This window comes from Sciurus vulgaris (assembly GCF_902686455.1).
Source record: "Sciurus vulgaris genome assembly, chromosome: 18".
In the NCBI taxonomy this organism is placed as follows: Eukaryota; Metazoa; Chordata; class Mammalia; order Rodentia; family Sciuridae; genus Sciurus; species Sciurus vulgaris.
Genome location: NC_136479.1, coordinates 24511765 through 24530705, shown reverse-complemented (window position 1 = coordinate 24530705; position 18941 = coordinate 24511765).

Sequence of the window (18941 nt, the reverse complement as noted above, 5' to 3'; positions counted from 1 at the left end):
TACATGGGGTCATGCATATATTAATTTCAACTTACATCATCCTATTTGTAAAGTAATGGAAATTGCCATCTTATCATAAAATGTAGGGAAAAATAAAGCATTATTAACTAATATGAGAAAACCTACTCTACAACATGAAATCTACTCTATAAAATGACAGAAAAAATGAGAAAAGAAAAAGATACTTTAGCCAACAGTTGTAAATAAGCACAGATATATTATTTAAATAACTATTTTACATAGTGATACCTGTGACTACTTTTATATAATTACACCTGTGATTACTGAGCCAAAAAAAGGAGCATTGTGCATCTTGACATCATTTTATGGCAGAAAATTTTTACCAAAAAACCATTATAATATTCATAAAGAGCTCCAAGGGAATTTTATTAAATAAATACATAAGTGATATTAGAGAAACTACTTTATGCCATTAATAAATCACAAAGATTTGACCTTGTTGTCTCCACAAATATGCACAGGGACCCACAAATAGTGAAAAATCTGTCAGACCATGCTGACCCTCACAAGCAAAGGGGAATGTTTTGTTTGCTAATTTGAATATACTGGGACATCACTGGAGCAAAAGGAGGTGGCTTTAAAGAATTTGAAAGCATGATGTAACATAGGGCTGTACAAGCTATTCTACGATAACAAGAGAAATAAACCTAGGCTTTTGAACATTTTTTTTTTTTTTTTGGCTGTATAACTTCTTAATAAACATTTTGAAGTTTGGTTTCCTCCTTGACCTTCGGGCCTCTCAACAGTGTCTTCTGCTATGTGTAGACCCCAATATTTTACATCACAGAATTACTCTAAGTGCCATGTATCTAAAGTGAAGGATTCACATTGCACCCATTAAAGACTAAAAGGAATGTCATTAATATTTTCTTGTCTGTACCAAAAAAAAAAAAAATCGCCCATTTTTCTTGAAACCAAGAATTTGAATCCACTAATTCAAAGCAGAAACTCCCAAAATATACTCTGCAGGGGAAGAAAATTAAATATTGATAATTAATTAGGAATGATGAAGGGAAGTCATGCTTACCCAGGAAGACCAGGTTTCTGTAGTTCTCTAACATCACATCTCTATATAAATTGCGCTGAGCAGGCTCAAGACATTCCCACTCCTCCTCAGAGAAATCAATGGCTATATCCCTGAATGTCAACGGATCCTGAAATAAGAATAGGCAAATACACAGCACATTGAGCAAATGATCCATCATAGAGATTTAATTTGATGCAAGTTGAAATGAGAGTAGAAATGGCTTGCATGTAAGTAAGTGAATTATTCAATAGCATACTTTTAAACATTGTGATATTCTCTATTATCTGAGGAAAGAGAACAAAATAAGGTCAAAAGAGTGGATAAACTTCACTTTTATGAAATATAATGTAAAATTAAAGAATCAATAAAAGAACTTACATTTAATTGCTTTTCATTTTAAAATAAATTGCATGATTGTCAGGTGAAAAAATCATGGCAATTAAGGAAAATTATCAAATTTTAATTGTACAAGGATGAATCAGAGATTTATTAAAAGGCAGACTTTGATTGAGTAGTTCAGCAATGGGACCTGGATTTCTGAATACATATTGAGCTCTCTTGTGATTCCAATAACATTGGTACAAGAGAAACTTTTGAACTGCAATGAGCTCGACCTCTAAGAAGACATTCATTGATAAATTTGAGTTCAAATATTTAGTGGGATTTATATATACATAGATAAAATGTCAAATCATATGTAAAAAACAAATTTTCACATAAAAATATTAAATTCTTGAAAATTTATAAATCAATTTCAGATTGTGGCTTTAAAAAAATTGTTCTAATTAATTATACATGACAGTAGAATGTATTTTGACACATTCCTCTTTCCTCTTACTGAACATAGTGAGGAGTCACACCAATAGTGTAATCATACCCATATACAGGATTATAATGTCCATCTCATTCCACTGTCCTTTCCATCTCCACACCCCTCTCTTCCTGTCACTTCTCCTGCACAATTCAAAATTCCTTCATTCTCCCCCTCCCCATAATGGGTTAGCAGCCATTTATCAAAGAAAACATTTGGCCTTGGGTCTTTTGGGTTAGGCTTATTTTGCTTAGCATGATATTATCCAACTCCATACATTTACCTGCAAATGCCATAATTTCACTCTTCTTTAAGGCTGAGTAATATTCCACGAGTATATGTACCACATTTCCTTTATCCATGCTCTAGGCATTGAAGGGCATCTAGGTTGGTTCCATAATTTGGTTATTGTGAATTGAGCTGCTAGAAATATTGATATGGCTGCATCACTGTAGTATGTTGATTTTAAGTCCTTTGGGTGTAAACTGAGGAGTGGGAGAGCTGGGCCAAATGGTGGCTCCATTCCAAGTTTTCTAAGCACTCTCCATTCCCCTTTTCATAGTGGTTGTACAATTTGCAGTCCCACCAGCAAATTATGCATGTAGGTTTTCCCCCACATCCTCACCAGCACTTATTGTTGCTTGTATTCTTGATAATTTCTATTCTGATTGGAGATAAAATCTTAGAATAGTTTTGATTTGCATTTCTCTAATTGCTAGAGATGTTGCATATTTTCTCATATAGTTGTTGGTCAATTGTATATCTTCTTATATTCTTGATAATTGCCATTCTGACTGGAGTGAGATAAAATCTTAGAGTAGTTTTGATTTGCATTTCTCTAATCACTAGAGATGATGAACATTTTTAGATTGTGGATTTTTTTTTAAAGACACTAGGGAGACACATTTAAGGATAATAAAGGAAATAAAGTAGAAACTTCAGCTTTTAATCCTTGTACATTCTTTGATTTCTTCCTCTTATTCCTAAGTTGTTATGAGCTGTATTTTATAATTTTTAGACACTTGGAAAAATACAAGTGTTGTTTCTCTTACTGAAAATGCAAGGAAGTTATGAGGTGTACATCTGTGAATAGGAGATAGAATAAAGTAAAATCCTACAGGACTGTGGTCTGCTTTAGGACTTCCAACAATAAAGCCAATACCTACTATAAATGAAAATGAGAGCCCACATTAGGGAGGGTCTCCACTTCGGTTTTCTATCCCACAAGCCAATCATTCCCAGAGATACACTCACTCACACATCTAGAATCCTCTTAATCTTTGGTATCTCTTAATTCACTCAAGTTAACAACTTAAATCAACAATTACAAGTTTACCCCTTGCTAACTTGATATCCAAACATGACATTTTATATCATAATTAAACTCCAAATAAACACAGGACAAGGTCACAATTATGCCTAACATAACTCTCCTTAGTACAACCAGAAATGCACTAGTTCTTTCCCTGGAATACAGGGAAAAATAAAAACATTTCTTTAAGTACTGATATTAAGTCAATCAATATTACATTACATGATGAATATCAAGAGAGTAACAAACATTTCCTCTTAATGCATGTGTAAGTATGCACACATATATTCTTAACAGAATAGGGAAGAAATATCAATGGAAATTATGATCCTCATTTCCATAACTGGTCACATGGCCACAGTTGGTATTCATGACTACCTTCTTCTACTACCCATTCTGCATTCCCTCTACCATCAGCAAGCACTTCAGCAGGTCTTGGCCCTTTACCTGGAGGTGTGAACCACACCTTCATTCCAGAAGGGTCTGAGATATTTGTAGTCTGGCCTGGATTGGCTTGTTGTAGTTTCCCACTGACCTTAATAACAGCACAGGGCGGGGGCTGAGGTTGTGGTAGAGCACTTGCCTGGCATGTGTGAGGCACTGGGTTCAATTCTCAGCACCGCATATACATAAATAAAGGCCCATTGACAACTAAAAATATTAAAACACACACACACACACACAGGACAGGGTAATACCACGAGAAGACCTAAGGGATCTCCTGCACTACAGGAGTACACTTCCTTACTTCTATTGTAGAGTATGTCCTTGTTCCCTTGGTCATCTGGATCAATCACCCCCACCAACACTGTAACTCCTCTTTTAGACTGTGACTCAGAGGTACGAAGAGCCCAAAGTGGCCAGGGGGGAGTCTTAACTTCCATTTTAACGAAATCATTGTTGTGTCTACCATCAGAAGCATTCCCCCTTTTGAAACTAAGACTTCTAGGCCAGCAGAGCATAAGGGTACAGGAATAAGAAGGGAAAATGTTCCTAGTGGATTACTAGGGGTAATAGTGTATGGTACCATTCCTGTCTCCACCCCTTGATTCCTGGACCCATGAATTCTAGCAATAGGAGAGACAGTACCATATATTAGACACTGATTTAGAGTATAGCTTTCTGGAGAAACTTGCCCCAGTCCTGCAAGGTATGGCCCATTGTAACTGCATCTTCAAAAGTTCATTCCATTGTACTATCAAGCCAGCTATTTCAGGATGGTGGGAAAGATCATCCCGTGAACATGAGCCCATTAACTCACTTTGGCTGTGAGGTGAGTTCCTTGGTCTGAAGCAATGCTGTGCAGAATACCATGATGATGAATAAGGTACTCTGTAAGTTCACAGATGGTAGTTTTGGTTGAAGTGCTATGTGCAGGGAAGGCAAATCCATATATAGAATAAGTGTTTATTCCAGTAAGGACAGCTGCCCCTCCATGATGGAAGTTTGTCCAATATAATCAACCTGCCACAAGGTTGCTGGCTGATCTCCCTGAGGAATGTTGCCATTCTGGGGCTTACAGTCAGTCTCTGCTACTGGCAAATTAGGAACTCAGCAGGGGCTGTAGCCAAATCAGCCTTGGTGAGTGAAAGTTCATGCTGCTGAGCCATCCCTGCCACCATGACCACTTTGTTCATGAGCCAATTGGGAAATGAGAGGGGTAGCTGGAGAAATAATTTGACTGTTATTCACAGATAAGGTCATCCTATCTATGTGATTATTAATTCCTCTTTTGTTGAGGTCACCTTTTAGTGGGCATTTACTTGAGACACACATATCTTCACATCCTTTGTGCATTCAGAGACGTCTATCTGCATATCTCCTTCCCAAATATCCTTGTCACCAATTTTCCAGTTATGTTCTTATCAGTTCTCTGACCTGCCAGCCAAACCATTGGCCATGGCCCATGAATCAGTAAACAGTCACACATCTGGTCACTGTTCCTTCCAGACAGAATGTACAACCAGTTGCACTGCCTTATGTTCCGCCCTTGTGAAGATTTCCCTTCACCATTGTCCTTCAGGGCTGTTCCAGAAAGGGGCAGTAGTGCTGTAGCTGTTCATTTTGGGGTGGTATCTACAGAACTGTCTGTAAATCAGGTCCTAGTCTTCTCTGCCTCTGTTAATTGATTATAAGGTACATCCCATGAACCCACAGGTTCATGCTGAGGGACAGAAGTACTGCAGTATGAGGAGGAACCATGGGCATTTGGGTCACTTCTTTAAGCAACCTATTTGTGCCTTCAGGTTCCACCCATGCCTGATCACATATGTACCACTTCCATTTGATGACAGAATGCTGTTGTGCATTTCCATGATGGGCAGCTCAGATCATAGTAACCTGGTGGCCTATGGTCAGGTGTTCAGTTTCCCCTAAGGCTCAGTACCAGGCTGAAAGCTGTTTCTCAAGGGAGAGTAATTGTCTGATGATGACTGCAGGGTCGTGCTCCAAAATCCCAATGGCCTGCTCTGTGATTCACCTATGGGGGCCTGTCAAAGGCTATAGACAATGTCCCTATATGCCACTGACACCTCAAGTACCATTGGGTCTGCTGAGTCATATCACCCAAGTGGCAGCACAGTCTGCATAGCAGCCTGGACCTGTTGCAGAGATTTTTCCTGTTTTGGATCTCACTCAAAAGAAGAAGCTTTTCTAGTCACTTGGTAGATGGGCCAAAGTAACATACCCATGTGAGGAATGTGCTGCCTCCAAAATCCAAATAGGCCCACCAGGCACTGTGCTTTTTTCTTATTTGTAGGAAGGGCCAGATGCAACAACTTATCCTTTACCTTAGAAGGGATATTTGGCAGGTCCCACACCATTAGACTCCTAGAAACTTTACTGAAGTTGAAGGCCCTTGAATTTTAGTGGGATTTCCCCCCCATTCTCTGATATACAAATGTTCCACTTGCAAGTTCAGAGTGGTTGCTACCTCCTGCTCAGTTGATCCAATCAACATAATATCGTTGATATAATGGACCAGTGTAATCCTCGTGGAAGAGGAAGCGATCAAGATCTTTGAGAACTAAGCTGTGACACTGTGCTGGACAGGTGACGTACCCCTGAGGAGGACAGTGAAGGTATACTGCTGGCCTTGCCAGCTGAAAGCAAATTGTTTCTGGTGGTCCTTATGCACAGGGATGGAGAAGCCAGATCAATAGCTGCATATCAGGTACCAGGAGATGAATTAATCTGCTCAAGCAAAGAAACCACATCTGCTATAGTAGCTGCAATTGGAGTCACCTCCTGATTAAGCTTACAATAATCAACTATCATTCTCCCATATCCATGATCTGCATATGGGAACAAATCACCTCAAACACTCCAAGATAATTCAAAAAGAGAATTCATTGACACCATACTGGAAGAAATGTAGGAGAAGGAGTTTAGAATGCACATAGAACTGATCTGTGAGGTAAAGGATGAGGAAAGGAGTAAAAAAAAGAAAAAGTATAGAAAGTGAAAGATCACTTCAATAAAGATAGAGATTCTGAAAAAAATCAAGTAGAAGTCCTCAAAATGAAGCAATCAATAAACCAAGTTAAAAATTCATGAAAAGCATCACCTACAGACAATGATCACAAAGTGTATAATCTTAAAAATAAAGTTGACCATGGAGAAAAGGTGTTAAGAGACCATAAACAGAACTTCCAAGAAATAAAAAATAACATGATCTTACACTACAATTAAGTGGGGTTCATCCCAGGGATGCAAGGCTGGTTCAACAAATGGAAATCAATAAATGTGAACTTAAAGACAAGAATCATATGATCATCTCAATTGATGCAGAAAAAGCATTTGTAAAAACAGTATCATTCATGTTCAAAACACTACAAAAACTAGGGGTAGTAGGAACATACCTCAACATTGTAAGAGGCGTATGTTAAATCCAACAACAACATCCTTCCAAATTGAGAAAAATTGAAAGCATTCCCTCTAAAAACTGAAACTAGAGAGAAATGCCCTATTTCATCACTCCTATTTAACATATCCTAGAAGCTCTAACCAGAGAAATTAGAATAAATTAAAGAAACACAAAAAGGAAAAGAACTCAAACTTATCCCTATTTGCTGATGACATGATTCTGTATTTTGAAGACACAAAAAACTCCACCAGAAAACTTCTAGAACTGATAAATGAGTTCATCAAACTAGCAGAATACAAAATTAACACCCATAAATCAATTGTGCACCTATTTATTAGTGGTGAATCAACTGAAAGAAAAATCAGGAAAATTATCCCATTCAGAATGGCCTCAAAAATATATATAATACTTGGGAATCAATCTAACAAAAGAGGTGGGACTCAATCTAACACAAGATGTGAAAGACCTTAACAATGAAAACTACAGAACACTAAAAAAAATTGAAGAAAACCTTAGAAGTTGGAAATATCTCCTATGTTCTTGGATAGACAGAATTGCCATTGTCAAAATGGCTATAATACCAAAAGTTCTATATATATTTAATGCAAAAATTCCAATGACATTTTTCATGGAAATAGAAAAAGCAGTCATGAATTTGACTTGGAATTATAAGAAGCCCAGAATAGCCAAAGCAATTGTAAGCAAGAAACTGAAGCAGGTGTCTTCACAATATCAGACCTTATACTAGAGAGCTATAGTAGTAAAAATGACATGGTATTGGAACAAAAACAGACATGAAGACCAATGGTACAGAATAGAAGACACAGCGACAAACCCTCATAAATACAGTTCTCTATAGTACACAAAAGTTCCATAAACATGCATCGAGAGAAGATAGCCTCTTTAACACATGGTGCTGGGAAAACGAAATCCATGTGCAGCAAAATGAAATTAAAGCCCCATCTTTCACCCTGCACAAAACTCGAAGCAGATCAAGGACCTCAGCATTAGACTAAAAACCCTGTAACTATCAGAGGAAAAAGTAGGCTCAGTCTTTATCATGTTGGCTTAAGAACCAAATTCCTCAATAAGACTCCTAAGGCACAGAAGTAAAATAAATAACCAATAAATGGAATGATATCAAACTGAAAAGCTTCTTCACAGCAAAGGAAACAATCAAGAACAAGAAGAGAGAACCTACAAAATAGGAAAAAATCTTTACCACCTACACCTCAAATAGAGCATTAATATTCAGGTATAAAAAACTCAAGAAACTTAACACCAAAAAGTAATAACCGAATCGATAAATGGGTAAAGAAACTGAACATACACTTCAAAGATAGGTCACAAAAACATGAAAAAAGGTTCAACATCTCTAGAAACTAGGGAAATGCAAATTAAAACTACATTGAGATTCCATCTCACTCCAGTCAGAATGGCAATTATCAAGAATACAAGTAACAATGTTGGTGAGGATGTGGGGAAAAAATTACTCATATATTTGCTAGTGGTACTGCAAATTGGTGCAACCACTCTGGAAAGCAGTATGGAGATTCCTCAGAAAAATGAATGAACCTCCATTTGAGCTACTTCTCAACACACCCGAAGTACTTAAATTGGCATACTATAGTAACACAGTCACATCAATATTTATCACAGTTCAATTTACAAAAGCCAAGGTATGGAACCAAACTAGGTGGCCTTCAATGGTTGAAGGATAAAGAAAATGTGGTACATATACACAATGAAATATTACTAAGTCGCAAAGAGGAATAAAATTATGGCATTTGCCAGTAAATGTATGGCCCTGGAGAATGTCATGTTAATTGAAATAAGCCAACACCAAAAAATGAAAGCCTGAATGTTCTCTCAGATATGCACATTAGCAGGTGGGAGGAGTGGAGGGTCATCAGATTGGATAGGGGGAGAGGGGAGAAGGTAGAGAGGACAGAAAGGGGAAAGACGGCACAATGAATTGGACATGATTTTCCTATGTGCATTTATGAATATATGACCAGTGTAACTCCATATCCTGTCTAACCACAAAAATGGGAAGTTTATACCCCATGTCAAAATACATTCTACTGTCATGTATAACTAAAAAGAACAAATAAAACATTGAAAAAGGAAAAGAAAAAAGTCTATTCTTGTGATGAATTACGTTTATTAATTTCTGTAATGTTGAACCCACTTTGAATCTCTGGGATGGACCCCACTCGATCATGGTGCACTATTCTTTTAATATGTTTTTGTATACGATTTGCCAGTATTTTTTTTAACAATGTTTTGCATCTATGTTCATCAGGGACATTGGTCTGAAGTTTTTGTTCTTTTTTTTTTTTTTTTTTTTTTTTTTTTGGCAGTACTGGGAATTGAACCCAGGCCTTGTGCTTGCTTTGCAAGCACTCTACCAACTGAGCTATATCCCCAGTCCAAGTTTTCATTCTTCATGTATCTTTGTCTGATTTTGGTATCAGGATCATTTCTGCTTCATAGAATTAGTTTGGAAGGGTTTCCTCCTTTCCATTGTATGCTATAATTTGAGGATGATTGGTGTTATTTCTTCATTGAAGGTCTGGTAGAACTCAACTGAGAATCTGCTTGATCCTGAGCTTTTCATTTTTGGTAGTCTTTTGATAGTGTCTTCAATTTCATGTCTTGAAATTGATCTGTTTAAATTTTCTATGTCCTCATGATTCAATTTGGGTAGGTCATAGGTCCCTAGAAATTTGTCAATGCCATCAAGATTTTCTGTTTTAATATAGAATTTCAAAACAGTTTGATTATCATGGGTTTCAGTAGTACCTACCATGATATTTTGTTTTCATCACACATTTTAGTAATTTGAGTTTTCTCTCCTCCTCTTCATTACAGTGCTAAGGGGTATCAATTTTATTTATTTTTTCAGAGTCAACTTTTTGATTTGTTGACTTTTCTTTTTTGGTGGTGTTGGGGATTGAACACAGGGCCTTGTGCATGGTACGTAAGCACTCTACCAACTGAGCTATACCTCTAGGCCCTGGTTCTTTTTCTAGGGCTTTAAGATGTAATATTAGGTTATTTATTTGACTTTCTATTCTTTTAATAAATGAGCTTAATGCAATTAACTTTCCTCTTAGAACTACCTTCATGATGTCCCAGAGATTTTCCTATGTTGTGTGGGTTATTCTTATTTATGTCTAATTATTTAAAAAAATTTCCTCCCTCATTTCTTCAGCTATCCTTTGCTCATGCAATAGTGTATTATTTAGTATCTAGGTGTTAGAGTAGTACCTATGTTTTTTTTATCATTACTTTCTAATTCATTCCATTAATGTCTGCTAGTTGGCAAGGTATTTTCTCTTTCATTCTTTGTGTGTGTGTGTGTGTGTGTGTGTGTGTCTTCCAAGAGGTGCTTTATGGCCTAATACATGGTCTATTGTAGGGAAGGATTCATGTGTTCTTGTAAGGAAAATGTATTCAGTCATTGATGGATAAAATATTCTATATATGTCTGTTCAATCTAAATTATTAATTGTATTTTTTTAGTTCTATAGCTTATTATTTTTTCCTGGAGGATGTATTCAATGATGAGAGGTATGTTAAAGTCACCCAATATTGTTTTGGTTTATTTGATTTTTGAAATTGAGAAGGGTTTGATATATGTAGATGCTCCATTATTCAAGGCATAAATATTTATAACGGAGTGTGTATGATTCCCTTAAGCAGTATGAAATGACCTTCTTTGTCAATTTAACTTTGGTTTGAAGTTCATTTTATCTGATGTAAAAATAGACTCCCCTGCTTGTTTCCAAGTTCTGTGTAAATGATGTTTTTTCCCCATCCTTTCCCCTTCAGTCTGTGGATGTCTTTGTCTATGAGGCAAGTTTCTTGGACAGAGCATATTGTTGGGTCTTGTTTTTTGATCCAATCTTCAAGACTATGTCTTTTGATCATTGAGATTAGACAGTTCGCATTTAGTGTTATTATGGAAAGCTGCTTTTTATTTCCTGTCATTTTGGTTTATGTAATGGTTAATTTGAATTGTCAACTTGCTTGGATTAAGAGGTGCCAAAGATTAAGAGACTTTTGGGTGTGTCAAAGAGGGTGTGTCTAGGAATGATTGGCATGTGGCACAGCAAACTGAAGTGAAGACCATCCCAATATGTTGGCAGCACATCCAATAGGAATGTGGTTTGGATGGAATTGAAGTTGAAAGAAAAAGGAAGCAGCAGCAGATGTAAGTTTGATTCTTCTTGAATGGGTTCTTAATTGCTGCTGTGATCACCTGAGGATTTTAGACTCTCTCTCCTTCACTCTTCCAAATTGGACTCTGCCATTGAATCTCCAGAGAGTTTTCAGAAGCCTTCAATATCAGACTTGGGTAGCACTGTTGATTCCTATTGTTCTGAGTCTTCAGCCTCTTGGACTGTTCAGTTACTGCTTCCTCCAGCTCTCCAGCTTGCAAACGGCCAGTGTGGATGATCCAGCTTCTGGTCATGTAAGCCACTCTAATAAATCCCCTTTTTATAATCATACTTCCTGTTGATTCTGTTCCTCTAATGAACCCAGTCTAATACAGAAATTGGTATCAAGAGTGGGATATTGAGGGCATGGTTTGGGGCTATATGTTTGTATTTGATGAGTGGAGTCTCTTTATCCTGATCATCATGTGAGTCGCTTCCCTCTCCAACACACTCCGCCATGATGTTTAGCCTCACCTCAAGCCCCAAGGAATGGAGCCTGCTATTCATGGACTGAGAACTCTGAAACCGTGAAACCCCCCAAAATTTCCTCCTCCCCAATTTTTCTGATCAGATCTTTTAACCTCAGCACCAAAAAACTGACAAAAACTGTTTACTTGTAATTTTCAAATTGATTTAAATTCTCCTTTGATTGCATATCATTCTAGTATTGTTTCTCCCTCTCCTTGTTTTTGTTCTTATTCTCTACTTATTCTCCACTTCTTCATGAAATATATTGAGGATGTTTTGTAGTGCCATTTTCCAGTTGTGAATTTTTTTAACTTTTGTTTATTGTGGAAAATTTTTATTTTATCATTTTTCTGAAGCTTAATTTTGCTAGGTATAGAATTCCTGGTTGGCATCCACTTTCTTTCAGAGCTCGGTATATATTATTTCAAGACCTCCTAGCTTCTAAGTTCTTAGTTGAAAAATTGCCTGAGATCTGGATTTTTTTGACCTCTAAATGTGACCAGTCATTTGTTTTCTAGCTGCTTTTGAAATTCTAGCCTTACTTTGTGACGGGCCCGCCCATCGGCCATTAAGTCTGAGAGCTAAGATGGCGCTGAGCGGAAGTTCCTCGGAGCACTTAGGTGGTAAACAACTTTCAGGAGGTCTGACAGCGGGAGCATGAGATGCACGGGAACACCGCATGCCACGGGGCAACTGCCAATGGACTGGCTGAGTCCATGTGATGTGCACGTGGACAGGCTGCTGATTGGCTGATGGGCTCTATAAGGGAATGGTTTCTGGGGTAGGGGGAGGAAGAAGATCTACGGGAACTCTGTAAGAACCTGGGGTAATAAAACTGCTTGAGGAAGATCGTGTAAGAGTCGTCATTGCGAGCGACATTACTTTGCATGGTAGATATTTTCAGTATTTGAATGGGTGTGATGTAATTTTGTATATTTGGAGTCCTATATGCTTTCTGTATTTGATTTTCAATTTCATTATTAAGATTTGGGAAATTTTCTGATATTATTCAATTGCAAAGATTGTGCATTCCTTTCATTTTTATTTCAGAGCCTTCATCTATCCTAATGAATCTTAAATTTGGCCTTTTCAAGTTATCCCCTATTTCTTGAAATTTCTGCTCATGGCCTCTTAACATCTTTTCTGTATACTCATGTTTATTTTCAAGATTATATATTGTATTAGAGGACTTAAAATCTATATTCCAAGTGTTCTAGTCTGTTGGTGATGTTTTCCACTGATTTTTAAATTTGGTTTATTGACTCTTATTTCAGGGATTTTTGTTTAATTCTATTTCAGGATATCTATGTCCTTATTGAAGTCATCTTTCACTTTTTGTGTTTTTCTGATTTCATTTCCTAAGTCATCATTTACCTCGTAGACCAGTTTAACCATGAACTTGCTGAATTCCAGCTCTTCTTTTCCTCCAGTGTGGTGTTCATGGAGTTTGTTATTCTTTGTGGTTTAGGATGGTTTTTTCTCTTGCTTTTTTATATTGTATATCTACCCATCTATCTGGATGGATCTGGAGCTGTAGAGTTCCTACCTTAGGAGTTTATAGTGTCCCTCTAGTATCTCACAGATTTGGGGGTGTTATGCTTTGGTTGTGAGATGTGCCCCAAAAGCTCACTTGTGAGATAGTGCAAGAAGGTTCAGAGTAGAAATGACTGGGTTGTAAGAGTCTTAACCCAATCAGTGAATTAATCCCCTAATAGAGACTAACTGAGTGGTAACTGAAGTGGTAGGGTGTGGCTGGAGAAGGTGGGAACTGGGGTGTGGCATAGGGGTATATATTTGTATCTGGCCAGTGAAGTCTCTTTCTCTCTGCTTCCTGATCACCACATGAGATACCTCCCTCTGCCATATTCTTCCCCCATGATGTTCTGCCTCACCTCAAGTCCCTAGGACTGGAACCAGCCTTCTGTGGACTAAGGGCTCTGAAACCATAAGTTTTTTTTTTTTTTTTGCGGTGCTGGGGATGGAACCCAGGGCCTTGTGCTTGCAAGGCAAGCACTCTACCGACTGAGCTATCTCCCCAGCCCATAAGTCTTCAAATAAACATTTCTTCCCTAAATTTTTTCTGATCAGATGTGTTAATCACAACAGTGAAAAAGCTGATGAAAACAGAAATTGGTACCAAGAAGTGGGGTTGTTGCTGCTGTGACTAACTAGTCCAAAAGATTTTGGAGCATGTGTACAATAAACCAATTAAAAGTTTTCAGAAAAGAAAAATTTAAGAACAGATTCATTGAAAGCAAAGTTTAATTTGTCGTATTTCTCTTTTTATGTTTCTAGGCACATAGAATAAAACTGCCATTTAGAAAAAAAAATGTAACGAATTTCTTAATCTGGTGGAAGAAATATCAAGGCAGCATAGCATCCAGGAAGTGGCAAGGGTATTGCTGGCAGCTTTTAGTCAAGTTTATTGTGAGATTCAGGAGCAGAAAGCATAACAAATATTTGAAAAACTTGAAATTGAAAGGCAGGAGTAAAACTGGGGTCAAGGAAATTGCAGTTGTTAAAGACATTATTGCCAGTAAAGAAATGCTAAAGACTGCCCAGAGACAATAAGAAAGATAGCTTGAGGGCATCTCAGGAGCTGGCAGGATCACACCCATTTCAGGTTCAAGGGAGTAATAGTGAAAATTCTCTTGAGAAAAGAATGGGAAATTCTTCTTGCTCAAGGGGCCTAGGAAGTTTTTTCCACATGCTCAGTCACCCACAGATAGATTAGAAAAGGATTTGCAATTTCAAAGGGTGAATAGGGCAGATACATTGGTAAATTAGGATGTGTTGCTAATGGGTAAGGGGAAGAAAAATATAATTAAGAACATATAGAAGAAAGGTGGGCATGGTGGTGCACACCTGTAATCCCAGTGGCCCATGAGGCTAAGGCAGGAGGATCAAAGCCAGGCTCAACAGCAAAAAGGTGAAAAATCTTGGTGAAAAGTTAAGAAATTAAGGAGTCATTTCCAGTATGATGCACAATAGCCAGTGAACATATGTATTTGCTGTCTGTGCTCAACTGATTTTATTTCTATTGCTTCTTGAAGTTATGAACTGAGCATGGGAGTATGGGCTATTGAGTTCTTCCTTTTTACTGTTTTGCTCTCTGAGTTGATGTTTAGGATTTAGGACTTCCTAACTTCCCTTATTGGAGATTGGCATGGGGTGGGATGTGAAGAGATGTCCATTCCACTCTCTGGGTTGTTTCCCACTGGGTTATATGAGAAGAGTTTTCATGAGAGTAGATTTTCCCATTGCAGAGACTTACATTTAGTGAGGTTCCAGTTGCTTTACTGTGTGGCAAGTTGCTGGAAGTGTTGAATCAAGGTACTTCTAGAGCCTGGTAGATATCAATCTGTGACAGGCTGAATAGGCCAAATGATAAAGTAGCTGGCTGGGTGGGAAGGGCAATGGCCAGGCAATGAAGTAGCTGGCTGAGCCAGGTGGTGTAGCAGCTTGTTGGGACTGGCCTAGTCAGCCTAAGCCAGGTGGGACGGATGGCAAAGCAGCAAGCTGAGTGGGTCAGGTGATGAAATGGTTGGCTGTGTCGGATGGGCCTGACTGCAAAGGGCGGGCTAGGCAGGCTGGGCTACAGTTTCTGGTGAACTGGCTGGTTATGCTGGGCAGACCTAGCTGGCCTGGGCAGTCAGATCAGAGATAGGCAATGAGCTGGGTAGGCCTGGCAGAGAAACTGCATCTTGGAAGGCTGGGTTATATAGACCAGCAGCAAAGTTTTAGGCTTAGTAGGCAAAGTGGTGGCTTGGTGTGGTCTGGGAGCTGCGGGACCGGGGTCCACAGAGCCAAGAGTCTGGGTGTGTGTTGGATTGGTGCTAAAGCCAGTGGTGTGAGTGATATGCTGAGTGTTTGACTGGGTGTGTGCTGGACCAGTGCCAGCCCCGGTGGTCTCTGAGGACCAGGTGGATGCCAGACCAGGGAGGGCACCAGGTTTCCAGGCTGGTGTTGGGAACTGGTGGGTGCTGGCCTGCATGTGCTCCAGAGACTGGTGCCAGGATGGGGCATTCAAGCAAGTTAAAAGCCAAATGCATTCACATACATCCTTCCAAATTCCTGACCCTTGTGGGCTGTGGAACTCAGTTAGGAAGATCCTGAGTCTCTCCAGCCTTTCCAGTTTGTGTTCCCACAGGCAAAATGCCCTCCGTTTCTGATTTCCCATGGGTCTGTTTAGGCTCAGTTAAGTCTTTGGTAGGCTAATAAATATATGTGGACCTAGCCATAAACTCACGGATCTGGGTTTCCAGTTCCCACTGGTGTGGCCACGCTGTACTCCCAAGATGGCTTCTGGATCAGCTCAATGCAGACAATAGGTAAACTCAGAGCAACTTGCCCTCAAAAGCAAGACAAGAGACAAATCCACCTTGTATAAAACATGATGGTATATGAGCAGCTACACTCAAACTTTATAGTCTAGTTTCTCTAACACAGAAGATGGCAGATCCCCCAATAAGCTTGTTTTTACACATAGGATTTGTCAAAATTTCAGAAAATGCAGCTCCAAGTACAGGAAAAAGAAAAATAACTTGGAACTCTGGGTCTGTGAACTGAAACAGGTCAGGAGAAAGATGCACAAAACACAGTGAGATGGGGAGATAGCTGCATAGGACACTCACTCCAAAAGACTTTTAAAAATTCAGATATTAGCAAACCTGAATAAGCTTTTTGGAAAGTATCAAATCCAGAAGCACATCAGAGGACTCAGCCATATTCAGATAGCAGGTCTTACCTATGTTTTTGACTAGACCCCTGTAATTTTTCCCAATTGAATGTAGCCTTGATCACCCCAATTACTATTGTTTTCAGTCTTTGTGCATGTTTCTGGTCATCCCATCAGAGTGAATGTGGGCCCTGGTATGTTTCTAAAATTTCTGGGAGTTCATATGCACTTTAGTTATCTGATTGTGTTATTCCCTCCTTTCCGTGATTCTGCCTTGTAAATCTCTAGGGCTTTATCTCAGTTAATCCTATTTTTGTCATTTTAAGTCAGGACATCTCCATGGCTTAAAGGTTAGATCTATAGTGGGAGATATTTTTACTGCACATTTCTACTGAAGGGCTTATGATGAAGAATATATAAAGTACTATAGATTTGAGCAAAAAGATATCCCAATAGAATGAAACACAAATGAGAGATTCCAAAAAACATTTTTAAAAGGAGCAAACATTCAAATGACAACTACATATATGAATATGATTCCAAAGCAATGGTATTTAAGGAAGTTAAAATTCAAGTCAGCAGAAACTATTTTATACTTGCCAAGAAGAAAATAAACAAGCCAAAAATAAAAACAGAGTCACAGAGATGTTAAGTGATTAGAATTGTCAAACCTGATTGTTGTTATGGAAAATGGTAAAGCCACTTTCCAATTTGGAGAATGGTGTGGTGCTATCTATTGATACATACCCTATGAACCACTAATTCAACCACTAGACAGAAGTGCAACAGAAGATTCTATGAAAACGCTCTAACTGGTCCCCACCATTGCTGCCTTTACTACTGTGCAAGGTTCCAGCTGTCACCACACTCTGTAGTCCAGAACCCTTCAGTCTGGGCACAAGTCTAGCTACAAGTTTCTGCAGCTCCATGTTAGAGAATAGCATGAGCAGTGGTCTACTTTAGTGCTAAGGATCTGAAGGATAAGAAGAAAGCAGAGGGTAGGAGAAGCTGAAAATAGCAAAATAAAGAAGTGGTAGAGGAGGATGAAAATGAGGCTGAGGAGGATAAACCACCTGCTGAGGATGGACAGAAGGAATGGAATACAGAAGATGAGGAACATGAGAAAGAAGATAAACACCACTTGGGAGAACACAGAAATTGGGATAATAGAAGGAAAACCCTTCCAATTGACTTGGGATGAGAAGCCCCTTGGGAAATAACTCGGGTGTGAACACCTACTTCTCACTCTGGGAACTGCACCAAGATGCCACCTCTGTTTTCGCTCCAGCCTTAGCATTTCCCCTGTTCAGATGCAGACACTCCAACCTCACTCTGCCATTCTTACACCTTCTGGCCTACTCCATCTGATCCTCCAGCTGGTCCCGTTATTCTGCTCTTGGCTGATCTTTTCTCCCCTCTTCCCAGTTGCACTCTGGTAGCCTCTCCTAGCAGCCTCAGCCTCACATTCTGCCCAGCCCTCTCCTTCATCCCTTGATTTACCTCACATCCCCTCCTATCAGAGCACTGGGCTGGGATGAGGTCAGACGTAAGAGACAAGCCCCACACTGCTCAATTCCTCTCCCCTTTTTGTATTAATTAGTACAGACAGATTCTAGAATTTGCTTGTTTTATTCTAAAATAATATTTTTTTTCAGTTACAGATAACATTAAGGTGTGTACTTGATATAATAAAAATAATGTGTTAAAGTACAGGTTGAAAAATAAAATTGTAGTTATCCCTAGGGAGAATAGAGGTGATAGCAAAAGGAAGAAGGAATGAAGGGCATCATTAATTTTCTATTTCTTGATATAGGCAGTAGATACACAATGTGTTATCTTTAGGGTAATTCAAAGACTAATTTTAACATTTTTCCTGTCTATTTTGCTCAAAGAGATCTTATTTATTAAATAAAAGGTTTTGAGGAATAGCAGAAAAGGCACTTAGGAAACACAGTAGTAATGGAAAATGTTTATTTTGTTGACTGTGGTGCTGGTTTCAAGTATGTATACATATATCAAAAGATAAAAGTATGTACATTAGAGGGGCTGGTGATATAGCTCAGATGGTAGAGTGCTTGTGAGCAAGCCCTGGGTTCAATCCCCAGTAGCCCCCAAAAGAGTACATACATTAGATACATACAGATATATCAATCAAGTCTCCCTGAGACTGTAAAAATATGGGATGAATCTAAAGCTGAGATTAAAAAGGAAAAATACCATCTTAGATCACTAAACTAAAAACAAGACTAAGAATTTATTAGCTAATCATCAGTCCCCAAAGTGTAAAAGGCAAATTTTATAAAAACAAGAGTAGAGAAAATAAATTCCTAAGCAAAACAGCATAATTTAAAGATACTGAAATTAAACATTCCACAGAATCAATGTCAAATACTGGTGGCTTTTAAAAACAAATAAAGTTGATGGAGCCCTGGTGAATTTGGTAAGTGAAAAATGTTTATTATATATACTATAACTATCAATCACCACAGTGTCTGGGAAAATGCTGGTCTTCCAGAATGAACCTGCCAGACAA